Raw genomic sequence first — 16,021 nt, 5'->3', positions numbered from 1 at the left:
TGAAACGTATGAATCTCCTGCTTAACATAATATTTGTGTCACTTGAACTTGAACACTTGAACTTGAACCAGTAAAATGACTCTTCGGCTATATTTTGCTACAAGCTATATCAATGAGCGTTAGCATTCTAGCTAACAACTGCTGCATCCAAAATAGTTATTTTGCAAAGATCACAACTGTTAGGGTTTGACCAAATATTTGTGTGCATATCCTATATAATATAACAATTTGTTTGCATAACCTATATAATATAACACAGATGCTATAATAATACGTTTATTAACTATAAGATAATTGAATACTGCTATATGTTAAGAGGAAGTGGCTCATGTGATGGTGGGTCATGTGGAAAGAATGCTGATGATGTAGAAACAGGATTTTCTGTAGAATAACAGCAATAACAGGATATGGGTGAAATGTATATTCAGGGGGGTGTAAGGGTTTTAGAGAACTGTGCATTGTGCAAGTTGAGACATCCGCAATAATCAAACATCATTGTAAGCGTTAAGAAACCCCAAAAGTTATTTTGTTTAGAAGTAATAAAAATGTAAATCAAGGCTAAGTTGAATGGGCGCAAATGGTGATGGCTTTCTTACTGCTGCCAAGAGTCGCGCGCATCTGTACGTGGCGTCAGTGTGTCGTGTACTGGAAAAGGATCTATACCTACATATTCTCTGATGTCTTGGCAGCCAAGATTTACCATGTCTTCCTCTTTTAATTTCCAGACTGTATTCTGAGAGGGTTTTTCTTCCTTTTACGTCATGGAGGCTAAAATATTCTGCCAATGTACATTTTCGATTTAGGGAGAGATAATCAAGTTTAGTTTGTAATTTCATTGTAATTTTTTCCAATTTTCATTGTAGTTGTTTTTCAATTTAGTTTCAATTTGTTTGATTTTGATTTTAGAAATGAAACGTTTTTTTGTTTGATTGGTTTTTAGTTTCAATGTTCTTAGTGAGCTGCAGAGCAAGCTGACCTAGGGGATCATCCTCTTGGGAGAAGTGGTTAATCAGAAAATATGTATTTAATGGAGTTCTCTCTCTCTCTCTCTCTCTCTCTCTCCCACCCTTGGTGGATGTGTCTAATGTTACAGTTGATTTAAGGCTAGTGTTTTAAGACGCCATTCTTAGTGCACTGATTAAAGGAAAGAAGGGAGTGTCATTTTGTTAGCCACAAATGGACAAACAGACAAACACATCGATGAACAGAAAACCACAACAAAAGAGCAATATGAAACAAGAGTTTGAAGCAATATCAACAACACTGTTCTGCTCTATGGTTGGGGTTTGTAGAACCTACTATCCACATACAACCTTTTATTAGGTTCACACCACTGCTGGAAATAAAGATGACAGAGGAATAGTTTTTATTTGGTTAGTCATAGTATTATTCATTGTCTGCCTTTTTTTTTTTGTGTTTTCCTACTGACAAAAGAGCACATTTTACTGGACATGTGAAAGCTGCTCTCAAAGCTACCACCAGGTGGGGCAAGTCATCAGATGATGTTTTCACATTTAGCAGGTGGCTGTAATTAATTCATAGAATTGATTTATTTATCTATTATCTGTCATGATATAAAACATCCCAAGCAGAGTGAAGATTTCATCCACATTGAACTAATTACATCACCTGCTGTGCCATTTTACCTTGTAATATCCTGCAGACACAGATTCTAAAGCTACAGTACCCTGTGGTGTGTGCATGTGTGTGTGTGTGTGTGTGTGTGTGTGTGTGTGTGTGTGTGTGTGTGTGTGTGTGTGTGTGTGTGTGTGTGTGTGTGTGTGTGTGTGTGTGTGTGTGTGTGTGTGTGTGTGTGTGTGTGTGTGTGTGTGTGTGTGTGTGTGTGTGTGTGCACATGTCCTCTAGGGATCATGCCTGAGGGAGCGGCCAGTTATCTGTAATGTCAAGGCTACTGGAGGTGTGGAGGAATCTATTTACTGTTTTCCTCATTCATAGGTATTAGAATATTAGATTTTAATGTTAGAGTTGTTGGTTATTATATTGCAGAACTGATGTGATATGTCTTTGCTTTTTCAGGTATTGAGTCATTTCAGTTACAGCATCAATGTAAGTGAACTTTTCTAAACAGAAATACAAATGGACTTAAATTGTTTGAGGTCAAATGGAAGACCAGCCATCGTCATCCCCAATCTTCTTCCTTCTGACTGAACTTACCCTCCCAATGGTACGTAGGCGCTGACCTACAAATTAAACCATTGTTTTTACCTACAAATTATAAACCAAGACAGTAACTGAAAGGTCGCTGGTTCGAATCCCCAAGGTCACTAGATGAACAATCTGCCGATGTGCCCCTGAGCAAGGACCTTAACATACAGTTTAAGTGGGAAGTTTACATACACCTTAGCAAAATACATTTAAACTCAGTTTTTCACAATTCCTGACATTTAATCCTACTAAAAATTCCCTGTTTTAGGTCAGTTAGGATGACCACTTTTAAGAATGTGAAATGTCAGACTAATAGTAGAGAGAATGGTTTATTTCAGCTTTTATTTCTTTCATCACATTCCCAGTGGGTCAGAAGTTTACATACACTCAATTAGTGTTTGGTGGCATTGCCTTTACATTATTTAACTTGGGTCAAACGTTTCGGGTAGCCTTCCACAAGCTTCCCACAATAAGTTGGGTGAATTTTGGCCCATTCCTCCTGACAGAGCTGGTGTAACTGAATCAGGATTGTAGGGCTCCTTGCTCGCACATGCTTTTTCAGTTCTGCCAACACATTTTCTATGGGTTTGAGGTCAGGGCTTTGTGATGGCCACCCCAATACCTTGACTTCGTTGTCCTTAAGCCATTTTGCCACAACTTTGGAAGTGTGCTTGGGGTCATTGTCCATTTGGAAGACCCATTTGCGACCAAGCTTTAACTTCCTGACTGATGTCTTGAGATGTTGCTTCAATATATCCACATAATTTTCCTTTCCTCATGATGCCATCTATTTTGTGAAGTGCACCAGTCACTCCTGCAGCAAAGCACCCCCACAACATGATGCTGCCACCCCCGTGCTTCACGGATGGTGTTCTTCGGCTTGCAAGCGTCCCCCTTTTTCCTCCAAACATAATGATGGTCATTATGGCCAAACAGTTCTATTTTTGTTTCATCAGACCAGAGGACATTTCTCCAAAAAGTACAATCTTTGTCCCCGTGTGCAGTTGCAAACCGTAGTCTGGCTTTTTAATGGCGGTTTTGGAGCAGTGGCTTCTTCCTTGCTGTGTGGCCTTTCAGGTTATGTCGATATAGGACTCATTTTACTGTGTATATAGATACTTTTGTACCTGTTTCCTCCAGCATCTTCACAAGGTCCTTTGCTGTTGTTCTGGGATTGACTTGCACTTTTTGCACCAAAGTACGTTCATCTCTAGGAGACAGAATGCATCTCCTTCCTGAGCGGTATGATGGCTGCGTGGTCCCATGGTGTTATACTTGCGTACTATTGTTTGTACATATGAACGTGGTACCTTCAGGCATTTGGAAATTGCTCCCAAGGATGAACCAGACTTGTGGAGGTCTACAATTTTTTCTGAGGTCTTGGCTGATTTCTTTTGATTTTCCTATTATGTCAAGCAAAGAGGCACTGAGTTTGAAGGTAGGCCTTGAAATACATCCACAGGTACACCTCCAATTGACTCAAATGACGTCAACTAGCCTATCAGAAGCTTCTAAAGCCATGACATCATTTTCTGGAATTTTCCAAGCTGTTTAAAGGCACAGTCAACTTAGTGTATGTAAACTTCTGACCCACTGGAATTCTGATACAGTAGGTTATAAGTGAAATAATCAGTCTGTAAACAATTGTTGGAAAAATTACTTGTGTCATGCACAAAGTAGATGTCCTAACCAACTTGCCAAAACTATAGTTTGTTAACAAGAAATTTGTTGAGTGGTTGAAAAACGAGTTTTAATGACTCCATCCTAAGTGTATGTAAACTTCCGACTTCAACTGTAATTGATCCTGTAAATCGCTCTGGATAAGTCTGCAAAATGATTTAAAAAAAAATGTTTTAAACTAATACAAATAATGATGTAAATATGTCATTGTGTAGAGAGATCTAAGTCTCCAGTGGCCAGATTAACGTCGGTAGGCCTATTATCTAATTATGATAAACACAGAGCGCACTGTAAAGTATCTGATGGGAAGCCTCAGGAAGAAGATCGATTTGGCTGCTGCATTATCTGCAGCTATCTGTTATACATCACTATACGTTATGCATCATCTATCCGACGGACTTTTTTAAGCCAAGCGACCGCAGCTTTCCTTTTCCCTTTTCTGTTCCCTGGCTGTAAACCGATTTTCCGCAACAGAAAACGTCCTTGCTAGTTTCAGAGGCAGTGAACCCGCCTGTCGAGTCTTGCACAGCGAACCGTAGATGGCGCGCGCCCAACTCGGTGTTTTTATCCGGTGGACAGTAGGAAACAGGGGCTCGCAGGGTGTCCCCACCACTCCTCCGTGAGATGCGCCAGAGAGCTCGCGGGAGGAGAGAGAGAGAAGAGGGTTGACAGTGGCTTTGCATCCGTCATTCTTCTCCTCCATAATCCCTGAAAACTTAAAACGGTAAGAAACAGGCTGGTTTCCTTGTGAAATTCCCCTGTTTTATGCGCGGCGATTTCTGTTTCTGACATTGTGTGATTGTGCTACATCTGCATTGCTTGCTGTTTGGGATTTTATGCTGGGTTTCTGTATAGCACTTTCTGACATCAGCTGATGTAAAAGGGCTTTATAAATACATTTGATTTGATTTGGTAGACAGGCTATCCAACGAGAGGTTTCGCTTGCTGGTAATCCCTCTTCATTTGAAGGCAGCGGTTTCACCTCTTTTCCCCATCACTGCAAGGCTACTTCCATTAATAACCTATTGAGATATTAATAGCTGGACATGCTAGATGTGGTGTAATTATGTATTGAGATAAACTGATAGAGAGAGATAATGCCTCGAGCACCCTAATAGTGTCATGCCATATCAGACATGTTGAATGTTTCCATTTATTCCAGGCTATGTATTTGTTGATTGAAAACGTTTTTTTAAAAAATTGATTTAGATACGTGAATATTATTCTATTCAGTTAGCCTATATAAAATACAGACTTGATAAAGGGTACGCAAGTTGATGGAAACACAAGCATCAATTCCTAATTGCCTACTATTCAACGTAGACCCATTTCAAACGGCATTGTTTTACAAAGAAGTTAGTTGCCACTGTTTAGATCAAATCCCCTATTCTGAATAGGCTACTTCTGTTTTCAAAAACAGGAAGATAGAAAATTGTTGGCTAAATGTCTGGTCTTTCTGGGTTCAAATCAGCCTCTATTTTCAGTTCGCATATAGTATTTGTTTGTCAATGAATGAATAGCTAGCCTACTTGAGAATGGCGTGCTTGAGAGAAAGTGGATGTTAAAGTGAATACTGGCAGTCAGCGATGCTTTGCTCTGCTGTGGTGACGGTGAGTCAAACACAACAGCTCGCTGCCTGGCGGATGCACTTGATCATACGTCACCTGGGCAACCGGTTCAGCACCATGGAGAGCGGAGAGAGAATGGTGGGGTGGATCCTTGGGAGAACATTACTGTGGTTAGATTGGTGACGCTCATAGTTCTGTATGTAGGCTGAATGTAGTGAATATAACTCAGCATTAATTATAGAAATTGTCATTTGCGTAATGGAACCTCTACTAAGAGCCTTGTTTAAGTAACATCTTATTCCATATCTTTAGTTAGCCCCACTGTAGCTATGTCTGTCTGTTTGATTCCTCTATAGCTTCTATTATGTTAGGTGTGGCATCTAATGAAGGCAATTAGCATGAAGCCAGTGCAGCTGATAACGAAGGACTGATGGAAAGGTGTGAGCTTGAAGTCTATATTCTAGTCATAGATATAGACATGCTGTTGAATAGAAAAACACATTTTCCACTGAGAAATACAGTAGAGGGAGAGTGTAGGGTCTGGTGGTTGAGCTAGTCTTAATTGAAAAAGCAAGTAAAAATGTCCTACCAATAATTGAAGTGTTGCAGGCTGCAATATGGCTGTGAACAGTTTCAATGATATTTATTAAAGACAAAATGCAATGTTTGATTACAGAGTAATTTCAGATAATATTATTATTATTGCAATATGTCTAAATAGATGGGTGAATTATGAAAGCAGAGAAGGTCTTATCATTTCACTGAGCCATCAAACATCCTCTACTGAAGGTCTGTGAGTGATGTTACATTAACGTGATTCAGACAACTAAATATTTACTCACAGATTGGAAGAGAGAGAGAAAGGAGGGGAGAGAGGGAACGAAGGGAGAAAAAACAGGAGCGAAGAAACAGGGATTCATTTTACACCATAACAGCAACAACCATATTTCCCAGGGGGCATTGTTTTTTTGGGGGGAAACATATAAGTTCAGAGAACAGAACTGAAGTCTGTAAACAACAGCTTCAACCCTTAAAACAATCACCACTGATCAGAGAGAGAGAGAGATTGAGAGAGAGATGGGAAGAGAGACTGAGGGAGTAGAAAGGGAGATTGTTGTGTCAATTTTTTTACATTCACACCTCTCTTTATTGAATGAGTATAGTGACTGTACCATGCTGTATTTATGGTATAATATAAAACCCACCATGGAGTTAACAGGATTACACTGCTATTCATGTTGTACACACAAACACAGCTCTGCCTCTACTGACCCGACACCGCTCCTCACACACACAACCACTGGCACTGATTACTGTGGCAGTTACTGATGAGCTGTTACATTATAGCCTGGTTCTGCTCCTTTAAATTGGTTCAATACATAATCAGTCTACAAGTACAGGCAGACCTGATTCAGGATTTGTGTTTAAAATAAACACCAGCTGTGTTTGCCATCGATCCCCAGGCCAAGGGAATTAGACCTGCTCCTCTCTCATCTTGTTTTCTAGTAACACTAACAGCTGGGTACTGTAGTCAAACACAAACTGTGAGTTTTAACGGGACAGAATACACAGCTGCTGTGTGTGTGTGTTAGCTGTATGTCGGTATCTTGCTATTGATATGGAGTGGGATGGAGATGGACAATGCAGAGCCTAAGGAGGGGATGATGAGGGTGTTAGCCATGGCATGCCTCTCCACTCCACACACGGACGCACACCCACACCCACAGTGGTCCTTATTGAATTAGAAAGCTTTTCAGTCACAGTGTTTCATTCCCTCAGGGCTCTGGCTGCTGTTTCCTCCCTGGCTGTCTCACACGGTGGTGGGAGAATCTCATGTGTGACCACTCCGAGATGGCCTGTGTGATGGAGTCTGTCCGTGTGTGTGTGTGCCTGATTGCTTGCCTGTGTGTGTGAGAGCTGAACCCAGTTAGTCAAGCTGAGGCTTGGCAGCAGATCAGACCAGGCATATCTAATTGGGATTGAAGCCCATGGAAGAACAGGCAGGAAATACAATTAGCTGCCTCTCTGCCCGCCTGCCTCTCTGAACAGGAGAAAGAGGGAGAGAGAATGGGAAAGAGAGAAAAGGATAGAGAAAGAGCGAGGCAGAGGGAGAGAAAAAAGAGAGACAGTGAGAGAGAGAGAAAGAGACAATTTCCCTCTTGAGGCTTTTAAGGCAGTGGGGGTTAGTTCTCCCAGCTATCCACCTATCAGGGTGTTTTCGTCTTCTGTGTGTGAGTGTGTGAGTGTGTGTGTGTGTGTTGAAACAGAAATGTAATCTGTCTTTCATCTCTCTAACATGATCCTTTTTTATATCTGTAAAAGAGGGACTTCAGTATTGACACGGTATGCATGTTCATGAAATATATTGATGCACCCGTGAATCAATTTAATGAACATAATACAAAAATCCCCATTCAAATCTGTCAGTTTAAGCTAAAGATATAAAACAATGTTTTGGCTATGTCGGCCGTCCGCATCTGCTGTGGAAAGTGGCAGCGCAACAGCACTGTTTATCAGGCCAGGAGACATTCCAAAAATCGGACTTCTCACAAAAACATCTGTAGCCTCCGAACGGTTTGGCCTACTAATATGACCTCTATGGAAAAATGAGACTCTCAGGAACATGATAGTGTTCTCCGTTTTGCTCTACGACCCCCACATCTGTCACAGGACTCCTCTGAAGGTAACCCGGTACCGGTTTAAAAAATGAACGGAATTATGGAGGTAGATTTGTTTCAACAAAAAAATAGGTTAAATATGTGTCCAGAAAACATAAATATTTCCTGAGCTTTCTTAGATCTCCTAGATATAGGACAGACACTTCAAAACCTTATTCCTCGTGATTTTTTGGGGGGTCTGTTTTTCCATGTATGAATGTGTTTCTATGGGCTTTAGTAGTAAGGCCCAAATTCAATATTTTATCAAATAATTAGTGGATATATTTTTTGATACCTATAGGGGTCCTAAAATTCAAAATGAAATAGCTAAATGATCTGTGGTATGACTATCTTAAAACAATTCCATATATTAGCTCAGTCACATTTTCCTTTGGTTGAAGTTCTTTTTATTTCTGTAGAGTAGAGCAGTTATTTCTGTAGAATAGTTATTTCTGTAGAATAGAGCAGTTATTTCTGTAGATTAGACCAGTTATTTCTGTAGAATAGAGCAGTTATTTCTGTAGAATAGTTATTTCTGTAGAATAGAGCAGTTATTTCTGTAGAATAGTTATTTCTGTAGAATAGAGCAGTTATTTCTGTAGAATAGTTATTTCTGTAGAATAGAGCAGTTATTTCTGTAGAATAGTTATTTCTGTAGAATAGAGCAGTTATTTCTGTAGAATAGTTATTTCTGTAGATTAGAGCAGTTATTTCTGTAGAATAGAGCAGTTATTTCTGTAGAATAGTTATTTCTGTAGAATAGAGCAGTTATTTCTGTAGAATAGTTATTTCTGTAGAATAGAGCAGTTATTTCTGTAGATTAGAGCAGTTATTTCTGTAGAGTAGAGCTGTTATTTCTGTAGAGTAGAGCAGTTATTTCTGTAGAGTAGAGCAGTTATTTCTGTTGAGTAGAGCAGTTATTTCTGTAGAGTAGAGCCGTTATTTCTGTAGAGTAGAGCAGTTATTTATGTAGAGTAGAGCAGTTATTTCTGTAGATTAGACCAGTTATTTATGTAGAGTAGAGCAGTTATTTCTGTGGAGTAGAGCAGTTATTTCTGTAGAGTAGTTATTTCTGTAGAGCAGAGTAGTTATTTCTGTAGATTAGACCAGTTATTTATGTAGAGTAGAGCAGTTATTTCTGTGGAGTAGAGCAGTTATTTCTGTAGAGTAGTTATTTCTGTAGAGCAGAGTAGTTATTTCTGTAGATTAGACCAGTTATTTATGTAGAGTAGAGCAGTTATTTCTGTGGAGTAGAGCAGTTATTTCTGTAGAGAGCAGTTATTTCTGTAGAGTAGAGCAGTTATAGTTAATTGGCTGTGGTCTAGCACAGTGCCTTTTCAATCCGGTTTAAATCCTATTTTCCTTTAAAATGGAGAGAATACTGTGGCAAAAGACTGAGGCGGATCTTTTGAGGCGTAATTTTCCACTTCTCCCGTGATATTTAAGTCCTTTAACTAGGCTAGGGTCTGGCTGGCTGTTTGTATGTGTGTGTTTGTGTGTGGTGTGTTTTGTGAGTCATGCTTTCCTGTTTCAGTAAGTGCACCAATGCCTGGACTGTGTTCATTTGTCTTTGGAGAGAGGTGTGTGTGCATGCAGTGTTTAAAGTTTAAATCTTTTTTTGTCACGTGCACAGGATACAGCAGGTGTACATCAGTATAGTGAAATGCTTACTTGCAAGCTCTTTCCCAATAATGCCATATTCAATATCAAGTTAAGAAGAAAAAATATGAAGTAAGAAAACACGAGAAATAATAAAAACACAATAATGCAAGCTACAAACAGTGCCAGTACCAGTACCAGAATTAAAACATTTTGGGTCTTCCTCAGACACCGCCTGGTATGAATGTCCTGAATAGCTGGGAGCTCGCCCCCAGTGATTGTGGTGGGCCATTCACACCTCCCTCAGTAGAGCCTTGCGGTCGAGGGTGGTGCAGTTGACAAACCAGGCAGTGATGCAGCCGGTCAAGATGCTCTCGATAGTGCATCTGCACTCACTGTGTGTATGTGACATATTAGAGGGGTTAAACAGGGGTTTCGTAGATAAGGACCGGAGTCTTGCTCTTCCTCGTACTGGAGAAGAATAGAGAACGACTGTTGGAAACAGACAGATGTTAGGAGATAGGGGACTGCTCATCTCCCTCCTCTATCAACTACCGTTAGGTGATGTGCTTCCTCTCTCACAGTCATCCTCCAGGACACACACACACACACACACACACACACACACACACACACACACACACACACACACACACACACACACTCCCCCTGTGGTCATCTTATGCTACAGCAGAAGCCATCATGAGTGTGGTTTGATGCGTATCTATGTAACATTCATCTTGGGTGTTGCACACACATCTATTTCACCAGTCAGATTAGCCTTGGTGCTGTTTTTTCTCTCCCTTTGATTCTTTGCTAGAAATAGAAATACAATATTCTGGGTTGTTCTGTGGGAATCCTTATAAGAACATTCAGTCCCAGATGTTTTTAACATTTCTATCTTCAAGGCATGCATTTTGTTGTTAGAAAGAGGGAGCGATGAGGGTTTGAAATGGTTTTACTGGTATGTGGTAGTGTTATTAGTATGGAAGATGTTTAGAAATATTTCACAAGTTGTTGGACAGAATAAGTACCATGAATACAGTGGACTACATTTTCAGTTAATTAAAGAAAGGACCTTAGTTGTCCTGTGTTCACTCTCTACTGGCTAGACAGGGACTGCCATAGATACCGCAGCGCATCTGAGGGTATCACACTGTTGGGATAACTCAAAGTTGTATGTGTGTGCATGTACAGTACCAGTCAAAAGTTTTAGAACACCTACTCTTTCAAGGGTTTTTATTTTTTACTATTTTCTACATTGTAGAATAATAGTGAAGACATAAAAACTATGAAATAACACATATGGAATGATGTAGTAACCAAAAAAAGTGTTAAACAAATCAAAATATATTTTATCTACCCTTTGCCTTGATGACACTTTTGCACACTCGTGGCATTCCCTCAACCAGCTTCATGAGGTAGTCACCTGGAATGCATTTCAATTAACAGGTGTACCTTGTTAAAAGTTCATTTGTGGAATTTCTTTCCTTCTTAATGCGTTTGTGCCAATCAGTTGTGTTGTGACAAGGTAAGGGTTGTATACAGAAGATAGCCCTATTTGGTAAAAGACCAAGTCCATATTGTGGCAAGAACTGCTCAAATAAGCAAAGAGAAATGACAGTCCATCATTACTTTAAGACATGAAGGTCAGTCAAGTTTCTTCAAGTGCAGTTGCAAAAACCATGAAGCGCTATGATGAAACTGGCTCTCATGAGGACCGCCACAGGAAAGGAAAACCCAAAGTTACTTCTGCTGCAGAGGATAAGTTCATTAGAGTTACCAGCCTCAGAAATTGCAGCCCAAATAAATGCCTTACAGAGTTCAAGTAACAGACACATCTCAACATCAACTGTTCAGAGGAGACGGCGTGAATCAGGCCTTCATGGTCGAATTGGTGCAAAGAAACCACTACTAAAGGACACCAATAATAAGAAGAAACTTGCTTGGGCCAAGAAACACGCGCAATGGACATTAGACCGGTGGAAATATGTCCTTTGGTCTGATGAGTCCAAATTTTTGAATTTTGGTTCCAACCACCGTGTCTTTGTGAGACGCAGAGTAGGTGAACGGATGATCTCAGCATGTGTGGTTCCCACCATGAAACATGGAGGAGAAGGTGTGATGGTGTGGGGGTGCTTTGCTGGTGACACTGTCTGTGATTTATTTACAATTCAAGGCACACTTAACCAGCATGGCAACCACAGCATTCTGCAGTGATACCCCATCCCATCTAGTTTGCGCTTAGTGGTACTATGATTTGTTTTTCAACAGGACAATGACCCAACACCTCCAGGCTTTGTAAGGGATATTTGACCAAGAAGGAGAGTGATGGAGTGCTGTATCAGATGACCTGGCCTCCACAATCACCCAACCTCAACCCAAATGGGATGAGTTGGACCGCAGAGTGTCTGAAAAGCAGCCAATAAGTTCTCAGCATATGTGGGAACTCCTTCAAGAATGATGGAAAAGCATTCCAGGTGAAGCTGGTTGAGAGAATGCCAAGAGTGTGCAAAGCTGTCATCAAGGCAAAGGGTGGCTACTTTGAACAATCTGAAATATAAAATATATTTTAATTTGTTGAACACTTTTTTGGTTACTACATGATTTCATTTGTGTTATTTCATAGTTTTGATGTGTTCATTATTATTCTACAATGTAGAAAATAGTAAAAATAAATAAAAACACTTGAATGAGTAGGTGTGTCCAAACTTTTGAATGGTACTGTATGTATGTGTGTTTGCGTGCATGCGAGTGTGTGTGTATAGGTGCGTGCATGTTTGTGTGTTTTGGGTTCACTCCAAGGTTTGGTTAGTGTAGCATTTATGCAAAACGTCCCGATCAGTAAAGATCCATGTTAGACTGAGCCCAGAACATTTAGTGATGTTCATGATGTTATGATAAGTCAGGACTGTGGTATGGAGAGTGCAGTGTGTGAGTAAAATATCAACAAATTCAGAAAAAGACAGTCCAACAGTCCAACTGTCCTACATCTACTTATGGAAAGAATGATTCCACTGCTACAGTGTGTGTGTATGTGTGTGTGTGTGTGTGTACAGCGGTAGTACATTGAGACAGTATAGAGACAGTGAGGGATGTGTCCTTATTACAGGCCAGTCTACCAGTGGGAACAATGAGTGATCATTGCAGTCAGTCTGTAACACTGGGAACAAGCTGCCTCTCTCTGCTAGCCTGACAGAGACACACACTGCAGCTGTCACTACACTGACTGGGCTTGACTGCTGGAATAGCCTCACAATCTTTCTCTTTCCATCCCATACAAATGTTGAATTGAAAGAGATGGAAGTACTGCAGCATGCCTGTATTGTGAGAGGTGTCGGTTTTTATTGAAACAATTATTGAGGGAGGAAGATGAGAACAGTTGCATTAGCATGGTGCTATCCAGGATTAGGGCAATCATCCTGAGAAACAGACTGACTACCTGAAGCAGCCACATTGATCTGCTCTCCTCTCTCGGATCCTCTCTGTCTCTGCAACCCATCCCCCATCCCCTCTCCTTCCCCATCCCCCTCTCTCTTCTCTCCCCATCCTCTCTCCTATCCTCATCCCTCTGTCCTCTGTGTCCTTGGGTGGAGAGGGACTGGCTGGGAGAAGGCACTGAGATATTTAGGTGGGGAGCAGGTTGAAGCTCAGTGTTAAATTCAAATCTCCCTACCGTATCAAAGGCAATATGACACCAATCTCGATGAAATTTGCAAATGAACTTGATTGGCTAGCAACTCGGTCGATCAGCAACTCAACAACACAAACAGTGCACCGCCTGCACCAGCAGCCAGGGATGATAAGAAGTGGTTGAGGACAAACCTAGGCTATAGATATCTATATCTTGCTACTCAAACTGAGGTTAATCAATAAATGCATACAGATAAATTGTTCGACATGAAAATGTTGTTGGTTATTATTAGTGAGCTGAACGTGGTTTTGTTTTGATTAGCTAACCAGCAGCTGTAACGTTAGCTAACTAGCTAGCTAACGTAGCATTATACCACAGATAGAATACCAGTCAGATGAGAGCTAACGTTGGCTAGCTAGCTAACCAACAAACGAGGAAAGCTAGCTAGGTATATTTTGCCAAGGAAGGTTTTTTATATAATGCTGAAGTCATCTGTGTAAACAAACAAGTAAACTAGCGAACGTCCTTGCCTGCTATAGCCAGTTAGCTAGCCAACTAATTAACCAGTAACAACCCAATGTTGACAATAACTTATATCCCACATTCTTCCAAAGCATAGGTACTATAGCTAGCTAAGTAAAGTTCATAGTCAACACCAAACTTCGGAAAATTGCCACGCTGCTAATTTATAATACATCATGCAATGGGCATTGCTCATTTAACGTTAGCTACTCCATACAGTCGAATTGGCTTGCTTGCTAACGTTACGTGTGCAACCAAATTTCAGCATTTAACATAACAGCTGCTAGCTAACTAGCCTCGACCAAGATCAGCCGTGCATCGCCCAACAAACTGTTGCTGATAAAAATAAGAAGCAGTTAGCTAGCTAGCACACCAGACAGACGTGTTCGACGGTCCAAAGCTAACGTTACTAACCTTACCTTATGCATTAATTCAGTACTCTCCCTCCTCTCTAAATGCAATTTTCATTTGCACTGACTGATCAATACAGTGTCAAGTTAGTTTTTAGTGTGTTCCCAAAAATCGAAATTCGCACTTTGTGTGAGTGCACACGTGCACCCAGTTAAAACAAAAACATCATTTCTTGCTAGCACAACCGCACCTGTGCACAGTCAAAATAAATGCCATACTTGCTAACCTGGTTAGAACTAACTCTATAAATTAGACTTTTTTCAACACATCAACTGTTGTAGATACTTCCTTTTTAACCAAGCAAGAGAAATAAATGTTCAGTCAGTACCGAGTAAATAGACAACTAAAACATTGTGCAACAAAAGCTTCCTGTCATCACCAGACTGTCCATGTAACTAGTTTCAAATTATTATGTGTAAAACAAGGTTCGTAGCGTGACAGTTAGTACCACTGCCCTGGGAACTGCAGGTCTTGAGTTCCCCTCTCGGAGGATACATTTTGACCATTCTCTTTAGTGTATGGTTTTGACACACAGTGCTTATTCACATTTATTACATGGCTCTTAGAAGGGCCTTTAGGTTCGTGGAGTGGTAGGCAAGTGGCAGGCAAGTGGCAGTGAGTGTGGTTGTGTGTGCAACTGAGTGCGTCTTGCCAGAACGAAGGAGAGACCGGCTCTCAGACCCTCAAGGAAGAAAGAGGTCGTTGCCCTCATCCGTGAGATGCACGCCATTCCTACAATACTGCCCAGGGACACAGTGCTTTATGGCAGCATGGCGGATTGTGGGCATGCGCCTGTCACAGAGAAATTCAACTGGCCCATGTGGAACCGACAAACAACTTATGCCAATTCAAATGCACGCAGTAAACATGGAACTTCGAACACTATCAATACTTAAAATATTTGTTCTGTTCCAAATCTGTGAGTACTCCCAAATGTTTTCATATTTATACTGATATTTATAAAGGAGGACATGTGTGCTCGTTTACTGGAGTTGGATAACTGTGTACAGCATTACTTAGGACATTTGTAGCTGAGGTTTTGTCTTCAAGGAGCACCTATTCAATTTCAGATTTGTAAATATGTCTATACATTTTCTTAAGAGTTTTGTACTTGTCTAATGACTGTACTTGTCTAATTACAGATGCACAAATATCATACCCCCAAGACATGCTAATCTCCCACCATTACAATAACAGGGAGGTTAGCTTTTTTTGGGGGGGGGGGGGTATGCGTCTGTAACTTTCTCACTCATCATTATTCACAATTCATTCAGGATTATCCATAATCATAGTAGCATCCACATGAATCTAGTTTTAACCTTTATTGAACTAGACAAGTTAGTTAAGAACAAATTTACAATGCCGGCCTACCTCGCCAAACCCGGACAATGCTGGGCCAATTGTGCGCCACCCTATGGGACTCCCAATCACGGCCAGATGTGATACAGCCTGGATTAAAACCAGGGACTGTAGTGACACCTCTTTCACTGAGATGCAGTGCCTTAGACCGCTGATCCATTCAGGAGCCAAGAAGAAAGAAGAAAAACTGCTTCACTGTCCCAATAATTACAGAGAGCATGGTATATATATCCTTTGTATATATCATTTGTATATATTTTTAGATAGGCCTAGTGTAAATTTGGGTTACTGTTGCGTCACCATATTTATTGCAAAAATAAATACAAGTACAAACATAACTTTAAGCTACACATTATTTTGACAGAGGTAATGAACTGTCCATTGATCAGCACAGCAACTGATAAAACAGAACCATGTTTGAAACA

At 40.5% G+C, this 16,021-nt stretch overlaps 1 protein-coding gene across 2 annotated transcripts in view; it reads left to right on the top strand.

Moving 5' to 3' along the window:
- The first annotated feature begins 4,152 nt into the window (after positions 1 to 4,152).
- The window catches only part of enox1 (ecto-NOX disulfide-thiol exchanger 1), a 127,723-nt gene continuing 115,854 nt past the window's right edge, over positions 4,153 to 16,021 (top strand). The window contains exon 1 of one of the 2 annotated variants that reach the window (XM_045707661.2): positions 4,153 to 4,570. The gene's annotated coding sequence lies outside the window, so the exon portion shown is untranslated. The remainder of the gene's footprint in view (positions 4,571 to 16,021) is intronic. The other variant, XM_045707659.2, reaches the window with a different exon arrangement.

The sequence above is a fragment of the Salmo salar genome, chromosome 25 (genome assembly GCF_965601325.2).
Source record: "Salmo salar chromosome 25, fSalSal1, whole genome shotgun sequence".
NCBI classification, from domain to species: domain Eukaryota; kingdom Metazoa; phylum Chordata; class Actinopteri; order Salmoniformes; family Salmonidae; genus Salmo; species Salmo salar.
Note: the sequence above shows the minus strand (reverse complement) of the source record. Positions and strands in the feature narration are given on the sequence as shown.